At 45.2% G+C, this 26,937-nt stretch overlaps 1 pseudogene across 1 annotated transcript; it reads right to left on the bottom strand.

Annotated features, from left to right (window-relative positions):
- On the bottom strand, positions 1–26,937 carry LOC144675005 (zinc-binding protein A33-like; annotated as a pseudogene). Its single transcript, XR_013574712.1, has 6 exons — positions 26,457–26,937; positions 20,653–20,748; positions 20,339–20,572; positions 14,077–14,099; positions 13,844–13,983; positions 1–671 (listed from the first exon to the last, which is right to left on the bottom strand). The product of XR_013574712.1 is annotated as a zinc-binding protein A33-like (transcript).

Raw genomic sequence — 26,937 nt, 5'->3', positions numbered from 1 at the left:
CCATGATCATAGTGAATGGCGGAGCAGGCTCGAAGGGCCGAATGGCCTACTCCTGCTCCTATTTTACATGTTTCTATGTCTCACAGTTAGTGTGTTAGATGTGGAATATTCTAATGCATTAGATTAGGAATCTATGGTTCAAAATGGCACAGTTTAAGAGGAGCAACATCTTTACCCTCTGTGTGTGATCCAGGATAGAAAAAAGGGAAGAGTTTCTCGGTGAATGTGTCAGTGAAAGTGTGGAGATTGGACATGTCATCAGCATTGTAAAAGGTCACCTGTCCTCCCTCATAGTCCAGGTAAATTCCGATGGTCCTGGGGTTTACACTTGGGGTCAGGATAACTGACGGGTTTTCAAAAGCTTTATATTCATTCCTGTTTCTCTGCAGAAGCCAGTAACCATATTCCGGATGCACTGTTATTCTTCCTTTCCTACTGGCTGATCTTGTCACCACACCCAATGCCCACACGGTCTTGTCTCCGACCTCCACCTCCCAGTAGTGTTTCCCTGATGAGAATGCCTGTGACCCCAGGACACATTCAACCACGTTAAATCTCTCTGGATTATCAGGAACCTGTAACACTTTGTCACTATCTCACACTGGTCCAGTCATCAGACAGGATGAGGTTACAATGTGCTGTGTTTGGGTCCAGGGTCAGTGAGGCTGGAACTGTGGAAAATAAAAAAGATTACATGTTAAATATTTTAAAAAGAGGAAGGTGCATGGATGTCTGTAAAACTGGAATCAGTATCCAGCCTATAATTTCTCTATTAGTAAATATTGTGGTGTACAATTAGATATATTCCTGACTCCAGTGCACACAGTGAACAGGTATTACAGACTGGGTACAGTGTACAGTTAGATATATTCCCAGACTCCAGTGTGTACAGTGAACAGATATTACAGACTGGGTACAGTATACAGTTAGATATATTCCCAGACTCCAGCGTGTACAGTGAACAGATATTACAGACTGGGTACAGTGTGCAGTTAAATATATTCCCAGGCTCCTGTGTGTACAGTGAACAGATGTTACAGACTGGGTACAGCGCGCAGTTGCTATCTGTGGTGATTGTTGCTTGAAGGCTTCCTGAGTAAGGGTCGCATGGTCAGAACAGCCGATCAACACCCAGCGCGGGGAATCTTATAAGGGGCAGAGTTTTCCTAGTCTAGAGAATGTGTTGTAGCCTTGCTGGAAGTGTGCAGCTAATCTAGTAGCTCTGTAAATAAAGTTCGTTGTTCAACTAAAGAAGCCTCTTGGTAGTACATCTCTACATCTGGCAATGAGAATAAATGATCCTGGCACTACCTGTCACCCTACGTCTGTGAGTATCTCGTGTTAAGTAAGTAAAGAAAAGGAAAAAATATATTCTCACCAGGATGCCTCTCTTCGGGAGGATCAACACATTTAACTACTCCACAGAGGACTGGAGTCAGTACATCGAGCATATCGGTTTTATTTCCAGGCCAACGAAATAGAGGAGGAGGCAAAGCACAAAACAATTCCCTTGAGCGTCTGTGGGAGTCAAACCCACAACCTTATTCGCAGTCTCACAGCCCCAAGCACGCTTGACTCCAAATTGTTCAGTGAGCTCGTGGATTTAGTGAAGGGCCATTTTTAACCCAAACTATCAGTCATTATGCAAAGATTCTAATTTAAAACTAGTTTGAGGGCCCCGGGCAAATCAATTGCGAGTTATATTGCTAAATTGAAGCAATTGTCAGAGCATTGTGATTTTGGAATGACCTTGAATTACATGCTACAGGATTGGTTAGTTTGTGGCATGTGAAATGACGCCATTCAGTGTCGATTGCTTGCAGAAGTTGATATAAATTTTAAACGAGCAATGGAGATAGCGCTGGCCATGGAAAGCGCTGAAAAAGATTCACAGGAACTGCAGAGCTCGCAAAATGGTGCCGTTTACCAGTTAGGGCGGGAACCAGCAGCCAGGCATGGCGCCAAGCGGGGATCATTCCCAATCACCCATTAATCAAAAAAATATACTGGAGGCAACCAGACAGCGATCCTGAAGCTGAAATGTTATTGATGTGGGGGTAACCACACTCCTGAAACATGTAGGTTTAAGGAGGCCGACTGCTATTACTGTCGCAAAAAAGGATGTTTGATAAAGCGGTGCAGAGCTGAGTCCAGACTGCCAAGTAAGCAGCCAGCAAAGATGTTAGAAGTACATAACGTGAAAGAGCCTGAAGTAACTGATTCTGACATTCACTCTCTTTTTAATCTTAAAGCAGTCAAGGCAAACCCTTTTACTGTCACACTCCACGTAAACAGGAAACCTCTAGTTGTGGTGGTGGATACAGGGGCATTACCCACAGTGATGGGCGAGCCCACATTTCAGTACCTGAGAGAAGGTACCCAACCCTTCAGCCTGGAGAGAACTTTTGCCCAGTTGAAGACTTACACGGGAGAAGCAATAAAAGTAGAAGGCACCACCATGGTACCTGTGAGCTATGGGCAGCAATTAGCCCAGCTCCCAGTAATAATAATGACTGGGGAAGGACCAAGCCTTCTGGGCCGTGATTGGCTAAAAGAAATCAAGTTAAATTGGTCAGAGATTTTTTCGAGTGCGGGCAGGAGGACTGCTAGATTTGTTAAAAATCGAATTTGCAACGAATTAGGAAAAATCAAAGGTTTGCAAGCCAAGATTTATATTGATCCAGAGGCAACTCCTTGATTTTTTAAGGCAAGACCGGTACCATATGCCTTAAGAGAAGTGGATGCTGAGTTAAAAAGTCTGGAGGACTCGGCATCATACAGCTGGCTCAATAAACACACACAAAGGCCTATTCCAGTATACGCATCTATCTTTTGGTGTGTCTTCAGCACGTGCAATATGTCAGAGGACGATGGAGAGTTTGCGACAGGGATTACCACGGGCTGTAGTGCACCTTGAGGTCCTCATAACTGGAATGACAGAGGCTGAGCATTTTGCAAATTTAGAGGAGGTATTAAAAAGATTTCCGGAAAAAAAGATGTCCCCAAAAAGGAGAAACGCACTTTCCCAGCCAGCGAGGTGACCTATCTGAGGCACTGTGTAGACACCAATGGGTTGCATCCCGTGGAAGAAAAGGTTAAGGCAATAAAGAGATACCTTCCCCCACAAATATCACCAAACTCAAATCATTTTTAGGGATATAAACAACTACGGGCAATTTTTACCCAGATTATTGACTGTACTGGCCCCTTGCACATACAGCTGAAGAAACACCATCGTTGGTCCTGGAAGGCTCCACAGGAGGCAGCCTTCAACAGAGTTAAAAAGACTGCTGCACTCCTCAACCTTGTTAGTGCACTTCAACCCATCTAAAGAGTTGATATTGACCTGCGGCGCCTCTCCATATGGCATTTTTGCAGTATTGTCCCATGAAATGACAATGGCTCTGAGAAGCCAATAGTTTACATGTCAAGAATCTTCTCAGTGGCTGAGAAAGGTTATTCACAGATTGAGAAGAAAGGACTGTCAATAGTCTTCGGAGTTAAAAAAATGCCACCATTACTTACATGGTAGGCACTTTAGTATCGTCTCCGATCATAAACCGCTTTTGGGCCTTTTCGAAGAAGACAAGGCTATCCCGCCGATAGCCTCAGCAAGAATTCAGCGACGGGAAAAAATTCTGTCCGAATACACTTTCAAGCACTGACCTGGGATACACATAGCGAATATGGACTCCCTTAGCCACCTACTCTTGCAAGAAAGCATCTCATGTGCTCCTGTACCCCAAGAAATCGGCCTTGTGTTGAATTTCTTAGACACATCACCTCTCTGTGCAAAGCAGATCAGGAACTGGACCAATCGAGATCTGCTTGTGTCCAAAGTGAGAGACCAGACACTTACAGGATGGTTAAACGAGCCCGTCTCCGAGGGAATTAAACCATTTTTTACCCACAAATACAAATTGAGTTGTCAGGATGGCGTCGTCCTCCGGGGAGCAAGAGTACCTGTACCAGGCAGAGAACAGATCTTAACTGAATTATACAGCATTCATCCTGGCATTTCTAAGATGAAAATGCTCATCAGGAGTTACTTGCGGTAGCCTGGTATAGATGCAGATATCGAGAAGCTAGACAAGCAATGTCAACAGTGCCAACTGTAGCAAAAGTTGTGAGTCGTAGCCCTACTACACCCTTGGGAATGGTCTGGCCGGCCATGGGTGTGGATCCACATAGACCAAGTGGGTCCATTCCTGGGCACTATGTTTTTGCTCACAATCGACGCACACTCAAAATGGAGGGAGATTTTTGAGGTGAAATCACCTACGTCACATGCTACCATCGAAAGGTTAAGCCAATGCCTTTCAACTCACGGATTGCCCAAAGTCATTGTATCAGACAATGGAGCCATATTTACAAGTGCTGAATTTCAGAATTTCACCAGTCTAAATGGCATTAAGCACATCTGAACTATGCCTTACCACCCAGCAACAAACAGACCAGCCAAGAGGGCCGCCCAAACATTCAAGTCAGGGCTGAAAAAATTGTCGGGAGGAACCTCGGAAACTAAAATCTCTCGCTTCCTTCTTAGCTACCACACGACTCCACATGCAACAGCGGGAGTTCCACCAGCAGAACTGCTTATGAAGCATCGTCTCAGAACAGGACTGAGCCTCGTATTTCCAAATTTGCCAGGGAGGCTAGAGAAGAGCCAAGGAAATGGGATAACAAGCCATGGTTTCTGCTGTCGGCCCTGTCGGGTCGTCCCGCCACGTCGGTGGTGCGGTTGGGGTCGCTGCCCAGGGTGGCCGGCCTGGAGGTTGTGGGGGCGGTGGGAGCTGCTGGGGGGCCGCCGGCCGCTTGCCCTTTTGTGCCAGGGCGTACACGTTGACGACACGTACACGAGTAGTTGCTGTTGAGTATGTTGTAAATAAACTTGATGTTTCCACCCAAGAAGTGTCTGCAGATCAACTCTATCATTAAGAGTACAACTTGACCACCCTATAACATAGAGTTACTTAAATCATTCTCAGCTTGCCCTTTTCAAGTGAGCCCCCTGAGAAGCCATGTTAAAAGCATAAAGATGCTGATGAAACTTCTCCTTATATCATTGGTGATAGGAAGGAGTAACAAGCCCAGAGAACCATGGATTACCAGAGATATTCAGGTTACGATGAGAAGGAAAAGAGAGGCTTTTAGCGGATACAAGGGAAGCAAATCAGCAGAGGCATTAGTGAAGTTCAGAGAGTGCAGGGTGGAGCTTAAGAAATCAATTAGGAGAGCAAAGAGGGGATATGAAAACGCTCTGGCTGGTAAAAGTAGGGAAACTCCCAAGATATTCTATAAGTATATCAATGGGAAGAGGATAACCAGGGAAAGAGTAAGGCCCATAAGGGACCAAGGGGGCAATCTATGGGTGAAGCCAGAGGACACCGCTAGAATGAATACTTCAGGTCCATCTTCACCCAAGAGAATGAGGATGAAGGTATCGAACTAGGGGAGAGAGACTGCGAGGTTCTTAAGCAAATTGATATAGGGAGTGACAAAGTATTGGAGGTGTTGGCAGGCTTAAAATTGGACAAATATCCAGGCCCGGATGATTTGTGTCCCAGACTGCTGAGGGAGGCAAGGGAGGAGATCGCAGGGGCACTGACCTAAGTTTTTAATTCCTCTCTGGCCACGGGGGAGGTGGCAGAGGACTGGAGAACAGCTAATGTGGTTCCGCTATTTGAGAAGGGTTGTAGAAATAAGCCAGGGAACTATGGGCCAGTGAGTCGCATGTCAGTGGTAGGGAAACTATTGGAGAAAATTCTGAAGGAGAGAATCTATCTCCATTTGGAGAGGCAAGGTTTGATCAGGGATAGTCAGCATGGCTTTGTCAGAGGGAGGTCATGCCTAACAAATTTGACTGAATTTTTTGAGGCGGTGACCAGGTGTGTAGATGAGGGTATTGTAGTTGATGTAGTTTAAATGGATTTCAGCAAAGCCTTTAACAAGGTCCCACATGGGAGACATAAAGAAAGCAAACGCACATGGGATACAGGGTAATTTGATAAGGTGGATTCAAAATTTGCTCAGTTATAGGAGGCAGAGGGTGATGACAGAAGGATGCTTTAGTGACTGGAAGCCAGTGTCCAGTGGCGTACCACAGGGATCTGTGCTGGGTCCCCTATTATTTATCATTTATATAAACGACATAGATGACTATGGGGGTAGGATTAGTAAGTTTGCGGATGACACAAATATTAGCCGGGTGGTTAACAGTGAGGTTGAGTGTCTTGGGCTACAGGAAGATATAGACGGGATGGTCAAATGGGCAGATAAGTGGCAGATGAAATTTAACCCTGAAAAGTGTGAGGTGATACACTTTGGAAAGAGTAATTTGACAAGGAAGTATTCAATGAACAGTATGGCACTAGGAAGTTCTGAGGAACAAAGGGACATTGGCGTGTGTGTCCATAGGTCTCTGAAGGCAGAAGGGCACGTTAGTGGGGTGGTGAAAAAGGCATATTGGACACTTGCCTTTATCAATCGAAACATAGATTATAAAAGTAGGGAGGTCATGTTGGAGTTGAATAGAACCTTGGTGAGGCCACAGCTGGAGTACTGTGTGCAATTCTGGTCACCACATTATAGGAAGGATGTGATTGCACTGGAGAGGGTGCTGAGGAGATTCACCAGGATGTTGCCTGGGATGAAACATTTAAGTTATGGAGAGAGGTTGGATAGACTTGGGTTGTTTTCGTTGGAGCAGAGAAGACTGAGGGGCGACCTGATCGAGGTGTACAAGATTATGAGGGGCATGGACAGGGTGGATAGGGAGCAGCTGTTCCCCTTAGTTGAAGGGTCAGTCATAAGTGGCCATAAGTTCAAGGTGAGGGGCAGGAGGTTTAGGGGTGATGTGAGGAAAAACTTTTTTACCCAGAGGGTGGTGATGGTCTGGAATGCGCTGCCTGGGAGGGTGGTGGATGCGGGTTGCCTCACATCCTTTAAAAACTACCTGGATGAGCCCTTGGCACGTCATAACATTCAAGGCTATGGGCCAAGTGCTAGTAAATGGGATTAGGTATGTAGGTCAGGCGTTTCTCACGTGTTGGTGCAGACTCGTTGGGCCGAAGGGCCTCTTCTGCACTGTGATTCTGTGATTAATCTGTGATCTGTGATTTGCATAGTAGAGACCAGACATTTATGGTAGATGAAGCCGTGTGTGTAAGAAACTTCGGTAGCGGTCCAAGTAGGGTCCCAGTGATTATTTTCTGTGAGACCAAACCCCTTTCATATCAAATAGACAAGGAAGGCCGGATAGTTCAGAAACACATGGATCACCTGAGGAACAGGGAGACGCTTCCACAGTTAGTGTTGCCACCAAGGCATGTTATCGAACCCATAAGCACTAAAGTACCTGATCGACCTATTATAGACATAACTGATGTCTCCATTGTATCTAATAGTAGTGAACTGCCTGTGTGAAAAGAGATACACGTTACCACAGCTCCTGCTAGTGTCCACCCTGTAGGAGAGCCTCAGGCTATAGAATTACGCTGCTCTACCTGGAACAGAAAACCCCCTCACCTCAATGACTTGATCTGTAATTACTGGGCCTATGTATATAAGTGTATAATCTGAATTCATGACAAAGTGTCAGTGTGATTATTTCTAAGATTTTTGATATTGTTTTCTATTCACCTGTATGGAGTAATTTGTGTAAATAAGGAATGCAAAACAAGGAATTAAAGGGGAAGGGATATTGTGATTGTTGCTGAGTAAGGGTCAGAACAACCAATCAACACCTAACGTGGGGAATCTTATAAGGGGTGGATTTTTCCTAGTCTAGAGAATGTATTGTAGCCTTGTTCGAAGCATGTAGCTAATCCAGCAGCTCTGTAAATTAAGTTTGTTTTTCGACTAAAGAAGCCTCTTGGTAGTCCATCTTTACACTATATTCTCAGACTCCAGTATGTACAGTGAACAGATGTTACCGACTATGTACAGTGTGCAGTTAGCTATATTCCCAGGTGCCAGTGTGTACAGTGAACAGATACTACAGACTGGTTACAGTGTGCAGTTAGCTATATTTTCAGACTCCAGTGTGCACAGTAAACAGATATTACAGACTGGGTATCGTGTACCTGGAATGGGCGAGATGTCTTATGAGGAAAGGTTGGACAGGCTAGGCTTCTATTCGCTGGAGTTTAGAAGAGTAAGAGGTGACTTGATTGAAACATATAAGATCCTGAGGGGACTTGACAAGGTAGATGTGGAGACGATGTTTCCTTTTGTGGGAGAATCTAGAACCAGGGGTCACTGTTTAAAAGAAAACATTTAAAACAGAGGTGAGGCAAAATTTTTTCTCTCGGACGGTCTTGAGTCTTTGGAACTCTCTTCCTGAAAAGGCAGTGGAAGCAGAGTTTTTGAATATCCGTCAGGCAGAGGTGGATAGATTCTTGGTAAGCAAGGGGGTGATAGGTTATCAGGGGTAGGCGGGATGCAGATGTGAGGTCACTATCAGATCAGCCATGATCTTATTAAATGGCAGAGCAGGCTCGAGGGGCTGAATGGCCTACTCCTGTTCCTGCTCCTGCTCCTTTTTTGTATGTTCATACGTACAGTTAGGTATATTCGCAGGCTCCAGTGTGCACTGACTTGCGCGCATACACACACTCAAAGACCACACACACAAATACAGATTACAGAGTAGGGAAGGATTTGGTAAGCCAAATTAAAGTCCATAAAAGTTAAAAGGAATTCACAGTCTGTAGTTCTATGACTCAGCTGGCTTCAGGCTGAACCTGGTGGCATTGCTGGTTTGAATCCACACAGCTGAGTATCTGAATGTTGTGCTAATGGAATTGGAAATATGGTTCATTCATATTCCGGTGAAGTCATTGTCTTTGATGGGTTTTTGCAGACATGGCTGTCACCATCTCCATGGAGTTGGAATGTGGAGTCTACAGTAATGCAAATTAGGTAACCATCTTGGCTGCTAGTTCAAGTCACTTTGCCTTGTGTTTTAAAAAGTTTGTTTTCAAAAGTTCCATTCATATTTCCAGCTTTTGGATTAAAAATCATTATCTGGCATAAAGCACATCTTCATGACACTAGAAACAATGGAGGTCCAACGATACTTGGGGAGATGGTGGACAGGTGCCACTGTCCTGGTGGCAGTGACAGAAAATGTCACTGGACTAGTAATCTCAGAAGTGCAGACTAAAGGTCTGGGGACATGAGTTCAAATCCCATCAGGGCTGCTAGTGGAATTTAAATTCAATTAAGCTCATCTCAGTAATGATGACCATCAATTGTTGTGAAAACCTCTCTCAGTCACTAATGTCCTTTTGGGAAGGAAATCTGATCTGGCATAGCATACATGCAACTTCAGACTCACAGCAATGTGGTTGACTCTTAATTGCCAGCCTAGTAAGCCTTTCAGTTCAGGGCAATGAAGGGAATGTCACAAATTCTGGTCTTGCCAGAAATGCCCATAGCCCATGATATAACAAAGGGAAAAAAACAGGTACCAAGATTATTAAAATGTCATGACTGACAAAGACAATGATCAAAAGACTAATGGAATGCTGGCCTTTATATCAAGAGGATTGCAATACAAGGAGTAGATGTCATGCTGACCTATAAAAGGCCCCAGTTAGGCCACATTCTAAGACAGTGACCCCCTTAGAATAGGGTCAGGGATGTGTCTGAGGTAGGTAAAGGAGCTGAGCAGACAACAGTGGAGGAGACTCAGACTGTGCACTTGTCAAACAGGTTTGAGATGTTCACGACCTAAGTGGATGAAAGCGAGGTCAGCAGGGTGGATGAGCAGATGGGCCATGGCACCATGGTACAGGAAGCCATACAAGCAGGTGGGGTGGCAAAAAGGAATGTAAAGATAATCGGAGACAGTATAGTCAGGGGGATAGACATTGTTCTCTGATTCCAGCAAGAATCCAGAAGGCTGTATTTTCTGCCTGGTGCCAGAGTTCGGGATGTTGCTCGAGGCTGGAGATGAACCTGACAGTGGGAGGGGAGGATCTGGTCATCGTGGATCCACGTAGCTACCAACAACATAGGTAGAGCTAGGAAAGAGGTTCTGCATAGAGTTTGAGGAGCTAGACACTAAAGTAAAAAGCAGAACTTCAAAGGTAATAACACACTCCTACCTTAAAATATCTTTTTAAAAAACTTTAATAAACAAACTTTCAGCCCCTGTTACTGAGAGAGATTCACAATAACAGCCTTCATTCATAAAGATGCTACCAAACTTGAAGAAAAACACATATAATTGCACAAAGGCGGGTGGCAGGTCAAAATTGAACAGTGTATAAGAAATAGCACAAAGAATGACTGAAAGATTAATAAGGAGGGAAACATTAGAATATGGGGGGAAGCTAGCTTGAAATACAAAGACAGATAGTAAGAGTTTCTTTAGATATGTAAAGAAGAAAAGTTAACAAAGTGAGTGTTGGTTTTATAGAAAGTGAGTCTGGGGAATTAATAATGGAAAATAAGGAGATGGCAGGTGAATTGAACGGGCATTTTGCATTGGTCTTCACTATACAGGTTACAGGTAATATCCCAGGAATCGCTTCCAATCAGGAACTGGAAGAGAGGGAGGAAGTCAGGAAAATTACAACCACCAGGGAGGTGGTACTGAGCAAGTTGTTGAAGCTGTGGGCTGACAAGTCCTTGACTCCTGATGGGCTTCATCCTCGGATCTTAAAAGAAGTGGCTAGTGCGATAGTTGATGCGTTGGTTTTAATATTCCAAAATTCCCTAGATTCAGGAAATGTTCAATTAGATTGAAAAATAGTGAATGTAATTCCTGTATTCAAAAAAGGGAGGGAAACAGAAAGCAGGAAACTACAGGCCAGTTAGCTTAACATCTGTCATAAGGAAAGTCTCCACAAAAGGTATTATTAAAGGCATTATAGCAGAGCACTTAGATAAATTCAAGTTAATCAGGCAGAGTCTACATGGTTTTGTGAGAGGGAAATTATGTTTACCCATTTTATTGGAGATCTTTGAAAAAGTAACATGTGCTCTGGATAAAGGGGAACTGGTGGATGTACTTTACTTAGATTTCCAGAAGGCGCTTGATAAGCTGCCACATCAAAGATAATTGTAGGAAATAAAAGCTCATGGTGTAGGGGTTAACATATTGGCATGGATAGAAGATTGGCTAGCTCACAGGGAACAGAGAGTAGGCATAAATGGATCATTTTCTGGTTGGAAAGATGTAATGAGAGATATGCCTCAGGGATCAGTGCTGGGGCCTCAACTTGTTCCAATTTACATAAATGACTTGGTGAAAGAGGCCAAAGGTATGGTTACTAAACTTGCTGATAACAGAAAGATAGGTAGGAAAGTAAGTTGTGAACAGGATATATGGAGGCTATAAAGGGATATGGATAGGCTAAGGGAGTGGGCAAAGCTCTGGCAAATGGAGTATAATATGGGAAATGTGGAATTGTACATTTTGGCAGGAAGAATAATAAAGAAGCATTAACAAACTGGTGAGAGATTGCAAAGCTCTGAGGTGCAGAGGGATCTGGGTGTCCCAGCGCATGAATCGCAAAAGGTTAGTATACAGGTACAAGAGGTAATAAGGAAAGCCAATAGAATGTTATCAATAATTGCATGGAGAATTGAATGCAAAAGTAGGGAGGTCATGCTTCGGTTATACAGGGCATTGGTGAGACCACGTCTAGAGTACTGTGTACAGTATTGGTCTCCTTATTGAAGGAAGGGTGTACATGTGATGAAAGCAGTTCAGAGAAGGTTTAAAAACAAAAAGCTAATAGCTGCTGCGGATGCTGGAAATCCAAAACAAAAACAGAATTACCTGGAAAAACTCAGCAGGTCTGGCAGCATCGGTGGAGAAGAAATCAGTTAACGTTTCGAGCCTTCATGGCCCTTCGGCAGAACTGAAGCATAGTTAGGAGAAAGGAGAAATATAAGCTGGTTTAAGGTGGGGGGGGTGCGGTGGGGGGAAGGTCTCGACTAGGCACTTTACAGCCTTCCGGGCTGAATATTGAATTCAACAACTTTAGATCTTAATCTTCCCCTCCCCCCATCCCCACCCCGTTTTCCCCCCCCCCTTTTTTTTTCAATAATTTATATAGATTCTTCTTTCCCCACCTATTTCCATTATTTTTAATTCTAAAACTAAAACCTTGTTAGTCTTTTCCACCCCACCCCCACTAGAGCTGTACTTTGAGTGTCCTGTCTTCCATTCTTAATTAGCACTTTTCTTAGACAAATATCACCACCTTCAACACCTCTTTGATCCTTTTGTCTGTGACATCTTTTGATTATCTGCTCCTATCACGGCTTGCTTATCTCCACAATCACCACACCCTCAACTTCTCTCTCCCCCCGCCCCCCCCCCACCTTAAACCAGCTTATATTTCTCCTTTCTCCTAACTATGCTTCAGTTCTGCCGAAGGGCCATGAAGGCTCGAAACGTTAACTGATTTCTTCTCCACCGATGCTGCCAGACCTGCTGAGTTTTTCCAGGTAATTCTGTTTTTGTGTCAGAGAAGGTTTACTAGACCAATATCTGGAATGGGGGGGTTGTCTTATGAGGAAAGGTTGGACAGACTAGACTTGTATCCGCTGGAGTTTGGAAGAGTAAGAGACAACTTGATTAAAACATATCAGATCCTGAGGGGATTTGACAGGGTGGATGTGGAGAGCACATTTCCGCTGCACATCTAGAATCTAGAACTGGTGGTCACTGTTTAAAAATAAGTGGTCGCCCATTTAGACAGAGCTGAGGAGAAGTTTTTTTCTCTCAGAGGGCTTGAGTCTTTGCAACTCTTCCTCAAAAGGCAGTGGGAGCAGAGTCTTTGAATATTTTGAGGGCAGAAGTAGATCAATTCTTGAAAAGCAAGGAGGTGAAAGGTCACCAGGGGTCAGTGGGAATCTGAAGTTGAGGTTACAATCAGATCTTATTAATAGCAGAGCAGGCTCGAGGGGCCAAGTGGCCTATCCTGCTCCTAATTCATATGTTTGTATCTTCATAAATATTTTCTGATTGCATTGGGGCTTTCAAAAGAGAATTGGATGAGTACCTGAAGATAAAACAAAAATTGCAAGGCTACGGGGAAAGGTGGGGGAAAGAACCAGCTGAATTGCTCTAGCAGAGGGGTCAATTGGTCTTCTTCTGTGCTGCAACTGTTCTGTGTTAAGGGTACCAGACAGGGTAAGTAGAGAGAAGCTACTTCCACTGGTTGGCAAATCTAGGACTAAAGGACACATAGTCTAAAAATGAGTGTCTGAAATTTCAGGAGTGAAATGAGGAGACATTTCTACACGAAGTGTGTTAGAAGCTTGGAACTCTCTTCTGCAAATGGTGATCGATTTTCATTTCCAATTTCCAATTTTGATACTGAGAGTGATAGAATTTTTAATCAAAGGTATACAAGGACATGGGACAAAGGTAAGTAGTTTATACCATTAGATCGCAGATCAGCCACTGAATGGCAAAACAGGCTCGAAGAGCTAAATGGCCTCTTCCTGTTCCTATGATCACTGTGATCTATGATCTGGGTCACAGAGGAACATAATCAGCCTGGGCTCTCAGTCTGATCACTGTTCAGTGAGTCCTGGGCCACAGGGGAACATAATCAGCCTGGGCTCTCAGTCTTATCACTGTTCTGTGAGTCTCACTGGAAAGTCTGGGAGTCTGGATGTCATAGAAGATGTTCTGATCCCCTCATGCTTGAATCTCTCATTCTAAGGTCCCACATGAAGAACGGCCCCTTGAGTGAAATACCTGATGCTGCTGCCTCAGTGATCTGTACCAAGTAACAGGCAGCACCTTCAGGAGAGGGGGAACGAGAGCGAGAAACTCTACAGAAAGACGATACAAAGCTGTGGAGTTTCTTACCTGGAGAGATGATCGGTTTCATTCTCTTCCACACTGAGTAGATTAACGAGCCTCCAAATCTTGTGTATTTCTGGCTTGTAAACTTCAGTATCTCTTCATCTCTCTCCGCACCTTTCCCTTCCTCCTCTTTGTCCAGGTACCTGTTTAAATTGGGATTGCTTTAATCACTCACTGCTGGATACAAACTGTGGTCACAGTGTAAAACCGTGTGTGAGTTTGGATTAGATACTCACCTTTCTCTCAATCTTTTCAGTTCCTGCAGGACACAGATTCAGAAATATTTTAATAAATATACCGTCCTGTTTAATTTGTACTTTATAATGATATATAATCAATGATATTAGTAAAACATGAAGAGATCTGCATGGAGTTTTCACTGACAGCTTTCACTGATGTGATACCACATCAGCTACCACTCCAAATACACTTGACAGGGTTTCCTCTGGTGCTGAAGACTTTGAAGGATCAATGTTCAGTTCATTTTTATTTCTGGTCTCTATTTTCTCAGTAACTCGGAGCTTGTCTCTGGTCTGTGCTGCCCCGAAATACAGCATTCCTTTGATAGGGGACAACTGCCAGTACACCAGCTCCTGGATACTTCCAGGGCTCTGGAACAACATGTACCTGTGTATATATCAGTTGTGAACAGCATTAGGCTTGTTGTAATGTCCATACAAATAACCTCCTATTGCTCAGTGTTTGAATTGGCATCACCCATGGGACTGAAACCTTACATGTCACCGATTTCAAGACTGGCACCCATGGAGCTGAACACCAATGTCACTGATCTCAGTACAACTAATTTATATTTGTGTTTATGCTGCACATAAATCTCCCCCTACACCTCTTCTTTCACCCTCATCAGCAAAACCTTCTAATTCTTTCCTGATTATGTATTTCTCCAACCTCTGGTTAAACAGTTCCAAACTATTTGCCTCAGTTACTCCATGTGGGGGCAAATTCCACATTCCAACCATTCTCTGAGTAAACAATATCTTATCAGGTTTATTAGTGACCCTAGCTGCTCCAATCCCACTCCTGACACCATGCCCCAAGTGGTGAATGAAATGGCTTGTGCACTCAAGTCTTCATACCACAAGGATGGCATCAGAGGTCACATGACTACAGCAAGCCACACTGCACAAAGGCACTTCTCCAAATGCTTCTTTTGGTCTCCCCTACAAGTAGAAACATGTCCTGCATCAACTATATCGAATCCCGAATAATTTTAAAGACTTCTGTCAGGTCACCCCTTTGATTTCCCTTTTCTAGAGAAGAGAGTCTCAGTCTGTTTTATTTATTCTTTCATGGGATGCGCATCTTGTAGTTGGTACACAATGCTGCCACTGTGTGTCAATGGTGGAGGGAGTGATTGTTGTAGGTGGTGGATGTGCTGCCAATCAAGTGGACTGCTTTATCCTGGATGGTGACGACCTTTTGAGTGTTGAGAGAGCAGCGCTCATCCAGGCCAGCGGAGAGTATTTCAACACACTCCTGACTCACCACAGGATTCCTAGCCTCTGGCCTGCTCTTGTAACCACCGTATTTATATGGGTAATCCAGTTCAGTTTCTGATCAATGGAAATCCCAGGATGGTAATGGTGGGGGATTCCTTGATTGTATAATGCCGTTTAATGTCAAGGGAAGATGGTTCGATTCTCTCTTGTTGAAGATGGTCATTCACTGGCTTTAATGTGGTGTGAATGGTACTTCTCAGTTATCAGCCCAAGCCCGAATGTTGTCCAGGTCTTGCTGCATTTGGACATGGACTGCTTCAGTACCTGAGTGGTCACGAATGGTGCTGAACATTGTGCAATATTCAGCGAACATCCCCACTTCTGACCTTATGATGGAAGGTCATTGATGAAGCAGCTGAAAATGGTTGGGCCTAGGACACTACCCTGAGGAACTCCTGCAGTGATGCCCTGGAGCTGAGGTGACTGATCTCCAACAACCCGAAGTGCCTTCCTTTGTGCTGAGTATGACACCAACCGATGGTGAGTTTTCCTCCCAATTCCCATTGTCTTCTTTCTTACAAGGGCTTTTTGATGCCACACCCAGTCAAATGCTGCCTTGATGTCAAGGGTAGTCACTCTCACCTCACCTCTTGACTTCAGCTCTTTTGTCCATGCTTTGAACAAGGCTGTAATGAGGTCAGGAGCTGAGCGATCCTGGCTGAACTCAAAATGAGCATCATTGAGCAGGATATTTGTCATTTAGTAGTACAGAACTTGAGTACTGCTGAAAAATAGAGACTATTTTGTTGAAGCTTTTCATGTTGCACTCATCAGGACAATTTGCAAGGAAATACCAAAGTCAGGGGAAAAAATATATTTATACTGTTGAGAAGAGAGTGCTGATTGGTTGGCAAGTGGATTCTGACTGGTAGAGGCATTGCCATGGAGAATACACCAATTGATTGTGACTGACAGCTAAGTGCCAAGCATTGTTTGAGCAGAAGTGGTTTGGCAATGCAATTAACAATCCCACTAAACATGTAACAAATGTCTCTGACTATGTGCTTTCAGAAAGCGAGGGCTTTGTTCTTATGCATGGCTTCAATTTTGATGTGCCTTCACCCCAAAGGGGTATTTGCTGAGTTCCTCTACTCCCAACTATGCCGCCACAAACCAGCGCCCACAGATGTCACTGAATCCTGGAAAGCACACCTAGCTGATCTAGTGCACACACATTGCAGGATTCCAAATAGCCTGTCTGATTTTCACATGCAACGCGAATGTCTTACAGCATTGCGAGGCCTCAAGACCAACCCAGACATACACATCTGTAAACATGACAAAGGGACAGGAATAGTCATCCTTAACAAGTTTGAATATATCAACAAAGCTGCCACATGGTATATATGAAAAGTTCGACCTTATGGCTCTCTGCTTCTGCGTACGTATGGGCTGCCCAAGACAAACGAAAGTGATGTTCCTTTATGCCCTATCTTATCTATGACCAGTTCTGCACAGCATGAATTGGTCAAATGGCTGGGCAAATTGTTACAAACAGTTTTGAAGATGTTTTCCACATACACAGTGAAGGACTCCTTCATATTTGTGAAAACCATACATGTATCCACGTGCTAATTTGACATTGCCAGCCTATTCACCAGTGTTCCACTTAAGGAAGCCATAGATATTTGCACAGCAGCACTATATCATTGCGATCTAGAACAACCGTCATTGTATGAATCAGTATTCACTGAGCTCATGAACTGGCAACTTGTCCAGTTGAGTTCAGTTTTAACGACACCATGTCTGCCCAGATAGATGGTGTTGCCATGGGACCGCCTCTAGGCCCAGCTCTCACAAACATTTTTGTTGGGTACCAAGAGAAAATTGTCTTCAATGGAATAACACCTAACCTCCTACCACTTGCATATTTCTGATGTGTGGATGCTACATTTGCTATATTTAAATCCGTAGCTCCATGTAACAATTTCCTTACCTGTCTTAATGGGCTCCATCCTGCTCTCAAATTCACCTTTGAAATGGAGCAGCCAAATGAACTCCCCTTCCTTGACATACTAGTTGAGAAATCTGTTGTGGGGGGTCTCTACCACAGTCTACCGCAAGCCTACCTTCACTGGTCAATACACACGCTGGGACTCTTACGGTTCCACACGCTATAAGGTTGGCCTTATCGGCAATTTCATAAATAGGGCTCGAGCCATTTGTTCAGCATGCAAGCTTGATGCTGAAATAGGGCACATTAAAGCATCTTGCAGGATAATGACTACCCTGATCAGATCTTTTCACACTGTATATCACGCAAACTCATGGACGGGCCTAAGGCTGTCACTTTCAGCATTGAAAAGTGTCCAGTCTACCTCAGGTTACCCTGGAAGGACAAGGCATCTCAAAACGATGAGCAACAGGTGAAGCTAGCTGTTTCACACTGCTACTATGCAGCAGCAACACGAGTGGTATTCACCACTAACAGGATTCTGCCATCAAGCCAATAAAGCATTCTACCTATCACACAACTGAGTACTGTGGTATATGAATTGCGGTGATTGTGTGATGCTATGTAAGTAGGCCGTACATCCCAAAGACTGGTGGGTCGTATCAAACAGCCTGTCCCTTCCGCTGTTCACAACAGGCAAGGTACAGATCATACCCAACCAGCCCGTGCTTGCAAAACGCAAAACCAGTGTCCAACATTAGATGTGATTCCGCGATTGGACAACATTCACTAAATAATCCTCAGTGTGCTGAGAGTTACACTGACAACCAGTCGGGCTTGTAGTGTGGCACGTTTGCGTGTACTTGAAGCTACATATATTTCTACACACGGCCTTGTTCTTTACAGACAGAAAGAAAATGCACAAACATTGCGCTTGTTTCAGCTAAACAAAATAAGTGACAACCATTCGCTGGTTCATTCCCTGGGGCAATGTCTTGACCAATCAGAGTCAAACTGCCTTGTTTACATTTCAAACAATGCTTGGCAGTTAGCTGTCAGTCATCATCAACTCATGCACTCTCCATGTCAATTCCTCTGCCAATCAGGGTCCACTTGCCAATCGATCAGCACTCTCTTCTCGTACAGTTTAAATTTATTGTTTCCCCTCTCATTGGTATTTTCTTGCCAATTGTCCTGATGAGTACAAGACGAAAAGCTTTGACAAAAAAAGTCTCTCTTTCAGCAACACTTAAGCAGGTTATTGCTGAGCGAGTGCTACTTGATGAGGCTGTCTATGACAACTCCCATCATTTAATGGATGATCAATGGGATGGTAATTGGCCGAGTTGGAGCTTTTTGTGCACAGGGCAAATCTGGGCAACTTTCCACATTGCTGCGTAAATGCCAGAATTGTAGCTGTAGTGGAACAGCTTGGCTCGGAGTGCAGCTAGTTCTGGAGCACAAGTCTTCAGAACTTGTACTGGAGTGTTGTCAGGGCCCATAAACTTTGCACTATCCAGTGCCTTCAGCTGTTTCCTGATATCATGTAGAGTGAATGGAATTGGCAGATGACTGGCACCTGTGATGTCAGGGACATCATGAGGAAGCCGAGATGGATCGTCCACTCGGCACTTCTGACTAAGGATGTTGCTTCAACCTTGGCTTTTGCATTGATTTGTTGGGCTCCCCGATGGGGTTAGGGTTGGGAATAGGATTTATTTTTTGGAGTCTCCTGCTCCAATTAATTGCTTAATTGCCCACCACCATTCACAACTCAATGTGATAGGACTGCAGAGCTTAGGTCTGACCTGTAGGTTGTCGAATCCCTTAGACCGCTTGCTGCTTATGCTGTTTGGCCTGCAAGTAATCTGGTGTTTTATCTTCACCAGGGTGACACCTCTTTTTTATCTATGCCTGGTACTGCTCCCTCCATGCTCTCTTGCACACTTCACTGAATTAGTGTTGATCCCTGGCTTGTTGGTAATGGTAGAGTGTGGGATATGCTGGGCCATGAGGCTACAGAATGAGGTTGATTACAATTCTGCTGATGGCCCATTATGGCAGTGTGAGGTGCAATACACCTTTAAGAGAATGTGAGCAGATTGACCATGTGATTGTATTACCCAATTGCTGTGTAGCATGGAATACATCGCTAATCAGTAGTTTTAGAATGGGTTTTGGTTTGGGAAGCACACATGTGTTAGTGCTCCATTACTTATGTGAATAAACAGCATTTGCTTCATTTCACAAAGGTCTCTTCATCTACATTCTCTTGATTACCAAATCACTCATCAGTCGATAGGCGTGGAACCACGTTCGCTGAACAGAGCGACCCGATAGGAAGAACATAACACCCACAGTGCCTCATGGTTATCAAGTTTTGAGCTCTGTTCAGTCTTTCCTGTTAGATGTAGCCTTTTAATTCTGATCACCTGCTTGTACGTTTTTTGTTGCATCTTCACTATTGCCTCTATATCCCTCTTAAAACGGAGAGTCCTGAAGTCTGTACAGTATTCCAAGTGTGATCTAACCATGGTTCAATGCAGGTTTACAACATCTTCCCAGCTTATAAATTCTTCCTTCTATTCAAGGTGGAAGCAAATGTACAAAACCACCACCACTTTCTGTCTCGTGTGTGTATATGTGTGTACGTGTTTCACAATTGCCTCCGAAGAGGAATTTCCAGCTTTGTGTGTGTGGAACCACCTGCTGATGACCTTCTATTCTCTCGTGTGTCTCCATTGTGTCTGGTTTCCTCCTAGCCTTTCCCTCGCTTATCTAGCTTGAATGATTTTTGATTACTCCTCAGAGGTCTCTTTGTCCATCCTTGGTTTTAGTGCACTCATCTCTTCTCTCCCACTCCTTTATCTGGGCTGTTTTAGTCTGGTCAGTTGCACAGCAGCCAGTGTGAGGTGCTGACGGAGTGGGTCAGTCTCCCTGACGCTCTGAGCTCAATTCTTACTCAGACCTGTTTATCCTCAGTTATGCTACACGTTGTGCATTATTGTGATGGGGTTTGAGCCCTATTACAAGGTGTTGTTTACAATAACACTACCAGCTTGGGACGGGGTTATAAAGGTTCACCTTGAGAAAAGAGATATCATCTTGCTGCTCGATGTCTACACAAAGGTTCAATATCTTCTCCTCAAGGGGCGTCAGCTCCTCTTCAATTCTTTTCAGGTTCTCCTCCATTGGTCGCAGATCTTCCTCCTTTTGACTCCTCAGCTTTTTGATTGAATGTTTCTCTTTCTCTCCTAGATATTGACGGATTTTTGAAAACTGTGCAGAGATGTCTTGCTCCAGGGATCCAGTGAGTTCCTAAGATAGTGAGAGAGAAAATTTAAACAGCGGATTGTTAAAGGATCACCGTGGTTCAAGAGAACTGAAGTAATACTCACATCCAGTTCGGAAATCTTCCTCTCCTGCTGCTGTTTTAATTTACTTTTATTTTTCTTTTCATTTTCCATGGAATCCAAGGATGATTTCAGCTGGTCCTAAAAATGGAATCAGACCTCACCATGATCCATTGTAATGTTTGCTGTTATATCACACACTGTGGGGACTGGTGTTCTGGGAATGTTACATGTGGCACTAGTGTGTACACCTTTCTTCATAAAAGGCAAAGAAAAGCACTGAATCAGACCAGGCAGAGCTTGAAACCAACAACATGTGAATGGGTTTGGTTGGGGAGACATTGTTAATTGTACATTAATTCTATGCAGCTCTTGGCTTTTAACTGGGGATTCACTGGACCCACTATAAATATACACAGACTGAAACTGTGGCAGTTGGGTTGGAGGTGTAGACTTGTAGGGCTGAATTTTACCAGGGTGAGGGAGGGGGTGGTGGTGTATTGCTCACTCAGACGAAAAGCCTGTTACAAAGCAGACAACTGTCCTGAATACTGTTTGGGAATCCAAACACATCTACTGGTTCCCCTTTATCCACCCTGCCACTTACATTCTCAAAGGATGCGAACAAACTTGTCAAACATGATTTCCCTTTCATTGATGCTACCTGATTATATTATGATTTTCTAAATGTGCTGCTACCACTTCCTTAATGATGGATTTCCAGCATTTTCCCAATGATACATGTCAGGTTTCCTGTTTTCTGTCTCCTGCCATTTTTGAAACATTGAAAGCATCATCTACTTCAGATGTTTCATCGTAGTACTAACTCCAATACATTAAACCAGCATCCGGTGTAGTCTGAGCGCCCAACCAACTCAACAGCCCAATCAAGCTTTGCAAATACTCTGTTTCTTCTCAAATCCTGCAGTGCGACTCATTAATAGATCATCAACATGTTAATGTGGCCAAGAGACTGAGAGTGTCCTAACTTCCTCCCAGTGCGGGGTTATAAGCTGTGCCCCACCTATAATGAACAACTCCTCAGGTGAAGCTACATCACTCTATAGTAATAGTAGAAATACAGTCTGGAAATTAAAAAGGTGGCCAGAGTTTCAAAAGACAAAACCGGAATCCCTCATTGGCAAGTCTGAGTGTTCCGGTCTGCATTGGCCAATCAGGGAACTGAAAAGGTGCACCAACCAGGATGGTTTAATGCTGTCCCATTGAGAACCAGCCTATTTTAAAATTCAACCCGGTGCCAGTCCTGAATGCCAGGGAGAAGGATTTGTGCGAATGTGGGAGGTTTCCGCCACAGCATCTTAATGCTTGGCATGGGGGTGACATTCTGATTCCCAGGGTGTGGTGCAGCACGAGAGGGTTTTTTTTGGGGAGGGGGAGGCGGGGGTTGCAGACAGTAAATGGGACATAATGGGAGGGGCCTCAGAGGAGCTGAAAGCCCTGACATTTCAGCAATCTGGAGAAAACGGTGGAGACACCGGGACGGTTAGTGAAAACTGGACTATCCCGGCAAAACCAGGGCATCTGGTCACCCTCCAATGAAGGAAACTTACTTAAAGATACACTACAGTCAAATATTACAGTCATAAAAATACAGCGTGTAACGAAGGACATTTACTTAAAGCTACATTGCACTACAGCAATAGTATAAATACAGTCTGTAATGAAGGAAACTTAGCGTCCCCACAGCCCTAATTACAGCCCAAAATACACACTGAGCAATGGGGATGGGTAACTCGCTGTGTCCGGCAGCATCGGCGGAGAAGAAAAGAGTTGACGTTTCGAGTCCTCATGACCCTTCAACAGAACTGAGTAATATTAGGAGAGGGGTTAAATATAAGCTGGTTTAAGGTGGGGGGGCGGGGGGAGAGAGAAGTTGAGGATGGGATGGTTGTAGGGACAAGCAAGCAGTGATAGGAGCAGATAATCAAAAGATGTCACAGAAAAAGAAACAAAGATGTGTAAAAGGTGGTGATATTATCTAAGAGAATGTGCTAATTAAGAATGGATGGCAGGACGCTCAAGGTACAGCTCTAGTGGGGGTGGGGTGGAAAGACTGACAGGGCATTACAGGTATAGATTTAAAAATAATGGAAAGAGGTGGGAAAAGAAAAATCTATATAAATTATTGGAAAAAACAAAAGGGAGGGGGAAGAAACGGAAAGAGGGTGGGGATGGAGGAGGGAGTTCAAGATCTAAAGTTGTTGAATTCAATATTCAGTCCGGAAGGCTGTAAAGTGTCTAGTCGGAAGATGGGGTGCTGTTCCTCCAGTTTGCATTGGGCTTCACTGGAACAATGTAGCAAGCCAAGGACAGACATGTGGGCAAGAGAGCAGGGTGGAGTGTTAAAATGGCAAGCGACAGGGAGGTTTGGGTCTTTCTTGCGCACAGACCGCAGGTGTTCTGCAAAGCGGTCGCCCAGTTTACGTTTGGTCTCTCCAATGTAGAGGAGACCGCATTGGGAGCAACGAATGCAGTGGACTAAGTTAGGGGAAATGCAAGTGAAATGCTGCTTCACTTGAAAGGAGTGTTTGGGCCCTTGGACGGTGAGGAGAGAGGAAGTGAAGGGGCAGGTGTTGCATCTTCTGCGTGGGCATGGGGAGGTGCCATAGGTGGGGGTTGAGGAGTAGGGGGTGTTGGAGAAGTGGACCAGGGTGTCCCGGAGGGAACGATCCCTACGGAATGCCGCTGGGGGGGGTGAAGGGAAGATGTGTTTGGTGGTGGCATCATGCTGGAGTTGGCGGAAATGGCGGAGGATGATCCTTTGAATGCGGAGGCTGGTGGGGTGATAAGTGAGGACAAGGGGGACCCTATCATGTTTCTGGGAGGGAGGAGAAGGCGTGAGGGCGGATGCGCGGGAGATGGCCCGGACACGGTTGAGGGCCCTGTCAACGACCGTGGATGGAAAACCTCGGTTAAGGAAGAAGGAGGACATGTCAGAGGAACTGTTTTTGAAGGGAGCATCATCAGAACAGATGCGACGGAGGCGAAGGAACTGAGAGAATGGATGGAGTCCTTACAGGAAGCAGGGTGTGAGGAGCTGTAGTCCAGGTAGCTGTGGGAGTCGGTAGGCTTGCAATGGTTATTGGTGGACAGAGATTGAGACAGAGAGGTCAAGGAAGGGAAGGGAAGTGTCAGAGATGGACCATGTGAAAATAATGGAGGGGTGGAGATTGGAAGCAAAATTAATAAATATTTCCAGGTCCCGACGAGAGCATGAAGCAGCACCGAAGTGACCATTGATGTACCGGAGAAAGAGTTGTGGGAGGGGGCTGGAGTAGGACTGGAACAAGGGATATTCCACATACCCCATAAAGAGACATTCTCCCTCCACCTGGGCCCCTCCCTCTGGATTCTTACCTTCTCTTGATCTTTTCATTGAGAACTGTCAGTGTGACATTAGTCGTTTCAATTTCTCTGCTCCTCTCACCCATTCTAATCTGTCTCGCTCTGAACTGACTGCATTCCGTTCTCTCAGGTCCAACCCCAACATTGTCATCAAACCCGCTGACAAGGGTGGTGCTGTTGTTGTCTGGCGCACTGACCTCTACCTCACGGAGGCTGAGAGTCAACTCGCAGACACTGCCTCCTACCTCTCCCTGGACCATGACCCCACCACTGAACATCAGGCCATTGTTTCCGGGACTGTCACTGACCTCATCTCCTCTGGAGATCTTCCTCCCACAGCTTCCAACCTGACAGTTGCCCAACCTTGGACGGCCCGCTTCTACCTCCTACCCAAAATCCACAAACAGAACTGTCCCGGCAAACCGATCGTGTCAGCCTGTTCCTGCTCCACGGAACTCATTTCTCGTTATATTGACTCCCTTCTCTCTCCCCTTGTCCAGTCCCTTCCCACCTACATCCATGATTCCTCTGACACCTTACGTCACATCAACCATTTCCAGTTCCCTGGCCCCAACCGCTTCCTCTTCACCATGGACGTCTAATCCCTCTACACCTCCATCCCCCACCAGGATGGTCTGAGGGCCCTTAGCTTCTTCCTTGAACAGAGGCCCGAACAATCCCCATCCACCACTACTCTCCTCCATCTGGCTGAACTTGTTTTCACACTGAACAATTTCTCCTTTAACTCCTTTCACTTCCTCCAAATAAAAGGTGAGGCTATGGGTACCCGCATGGGCCCCAGCTATGCCTGTCTCTTTATGGGGTATGTGGAACATTCCTTGTTCCAGTCCTACTCCGACCACCTCCCACAACTCTTTCTCCGGTACATCGATGATTACTTCGGTGCTGCTTCATGCTCTCGTAGGGACCTGGAAAAATTTATTAATTTTGCTTCCAATTTCCACCCCTCCATCATTTTCACATGGTCCATCTCTGACACTTCCCTTCCCTTCCTTGACCTCTCTGGTGATAGACTGTTCACCAATATCCATTACAAGCCTACCGATTCCCACAGCTACCTCGACTACAGCTCCTCACACCCTGCTTCCTGTAAGGACTCCATCCCATTCTCTCAGTTCCTTCGCCTCCGTCGCATCTGTTTTGATGATGCTACCTTCAAAAACAGTTCCTCTGACATGTCCTCCTTCTTCCTTAACCGAGGTTTTCCACCCACGGTCGTTGACAGGGCCCTCAACCGTGTCCGGCCCATCTCCTGCGCATCCGCCCTCATGCCTTCTCCTCCCTCCCAGAAACATGATAGGGTCCCCCTTGTCCTCACTTATCACCCCACCAGCCTCCGCATTCAAAGGATCATCCTCCGCTATTTCCGCCAACTCCAGCATGATGCCACCACTAAACACATCTTCCCTTCACCCCTCCGGCGGCATTCCATAGGGATCGTTCCCTCCGGGACATCCTGGTCCACTCCTCCAACACCCCCTACTCCTCAACCCCCACCTATGGCACCTCCCCATGCCCACGCAGAAGATGCAACACCTGCCCCTTCACTTCCTCTCTCCTCACCGTCCAAGGGCCCAAACACTCCTTTCAAGTGAAGCAGCATTTCACTTGCATTTCCCCTAACTTAGTCCACTGCATTCGTTGCTCCCAATGCGGTCTCCTCTACATTGGAGAGACCAAACGTAAACTGGGCGACCGCTTTGCAGAACACCTGCGGTCTGTGCGTAAGAAAGACCCAAACCTCCCTGTCGCTTGCCATTTTAACACTCCACCCTGCTCTCTTGCCCACATGTCTGTCCTTGGCTTGCTGCATTGTTCCAGTGAAGCCCAACGCAAACTGGAGGAACAGCACCCCATCTTCCGACTAGGCACTTTACAGCCTTCCGGACTGAATATTGAATTCAACAACTTTAGATCTTGAACTCCCTCCTCCATCCCCACCCTCTTTCCGTTTCTTCCCCCTCCCTTTTGTTTTTTCCAATAATCTATAAAGATTTTTCTTTTCCCACCTCTTTCCATTATTTTTAAATCTATACCTGTAATGCCCTGTCAGTCTTTCCACCCCACCCCCACTAGAGCTGTACCTTGAGTGTCCTGCCATCCATTCTTAATTAGCACATTCTCTTAGATAATATCACCACCTTCAACAACTCTTTGTTCCTTTGTCTGTGACATCTTTTGATTATCTGCTCCTATCACTGCTTGCTTGTCCCAACAACCACCCCCCCCCCCAAGCTTCTCTCCCCCCACCCCAACCCCCCCACCTTAAACCAGCTTATATTTCACCCCTCTCCTAATATTACTCAGTTCTGTTGAAGGGTCATGAGGACTTGAAACGTCAACTCTTTTCTTCTCCGCCGATGCTGCCAGACCTGCAGAGTTTTTCCAGGTAATTTTGTTTTTGTTTTGGATTTCCAGCATCCGCAGTAGTTTTTTGTTTTTAACTCATTGTATCCCCTTACCTTTTACTTTTGAACTGCCATTTGTAGAGGGAGGAACCTGTGGGCAGAATGTGCAGGAGATCCTACACAACTGGCACAGATCAGAATCTCATCCTCCTCACAGAACAGGATCAACTTCTCCCCGTGTTCCTCACAGAGAGACTGCTCCCTCTCTGTGTCCTCAATCAGCTTCTCCCCGTGTTCCTCACAGGGAGACAGACCCTCCCCCAGTTGCAGTTGTCGAGTTTTCTCACAGAGATTGGCCAACACCCTGTTGCTGGTGAAACTTCTCCGGGGTAGAACCACTCGGCATTCCGGGCAGGACACAGCCTGACGCTGCTTTCCCCAACACTTCTGGATACAGGATTTACAGAAGTTGTGCTCACAGTCCAACCGCACCAGCTCCACAAACAGAGACTGGCAGATGGAGCAGGTTAAATCCTCGGCCAGGGTTAAGATGTGTTTACTGGCAGCCATCTCCGTCACTGTTCCTTCTCCTGTT

Source organism: Cetorhinus maximus, unplaced genomic scaffold (genome assembly GCF_964194155.1).
Source record: "Cetorhinus maximus unplaced genomic scaffold, sCetMax3.hap1.1 HAP1_SCAFFOLD_886, whole genome shotgun sequence".
NCBI classification, from domain to species: Eukaryota; Metazoa; Chordata; class Chondrichthyes; order Lamniformes; family Cetorhinidae; genus Cetorhinus; species Cetorhinus maximus.
Note: the sequence above shows the minus strand (reverse complement) of the source record. Positions and strands in the feature narration are given on the sequence as shown.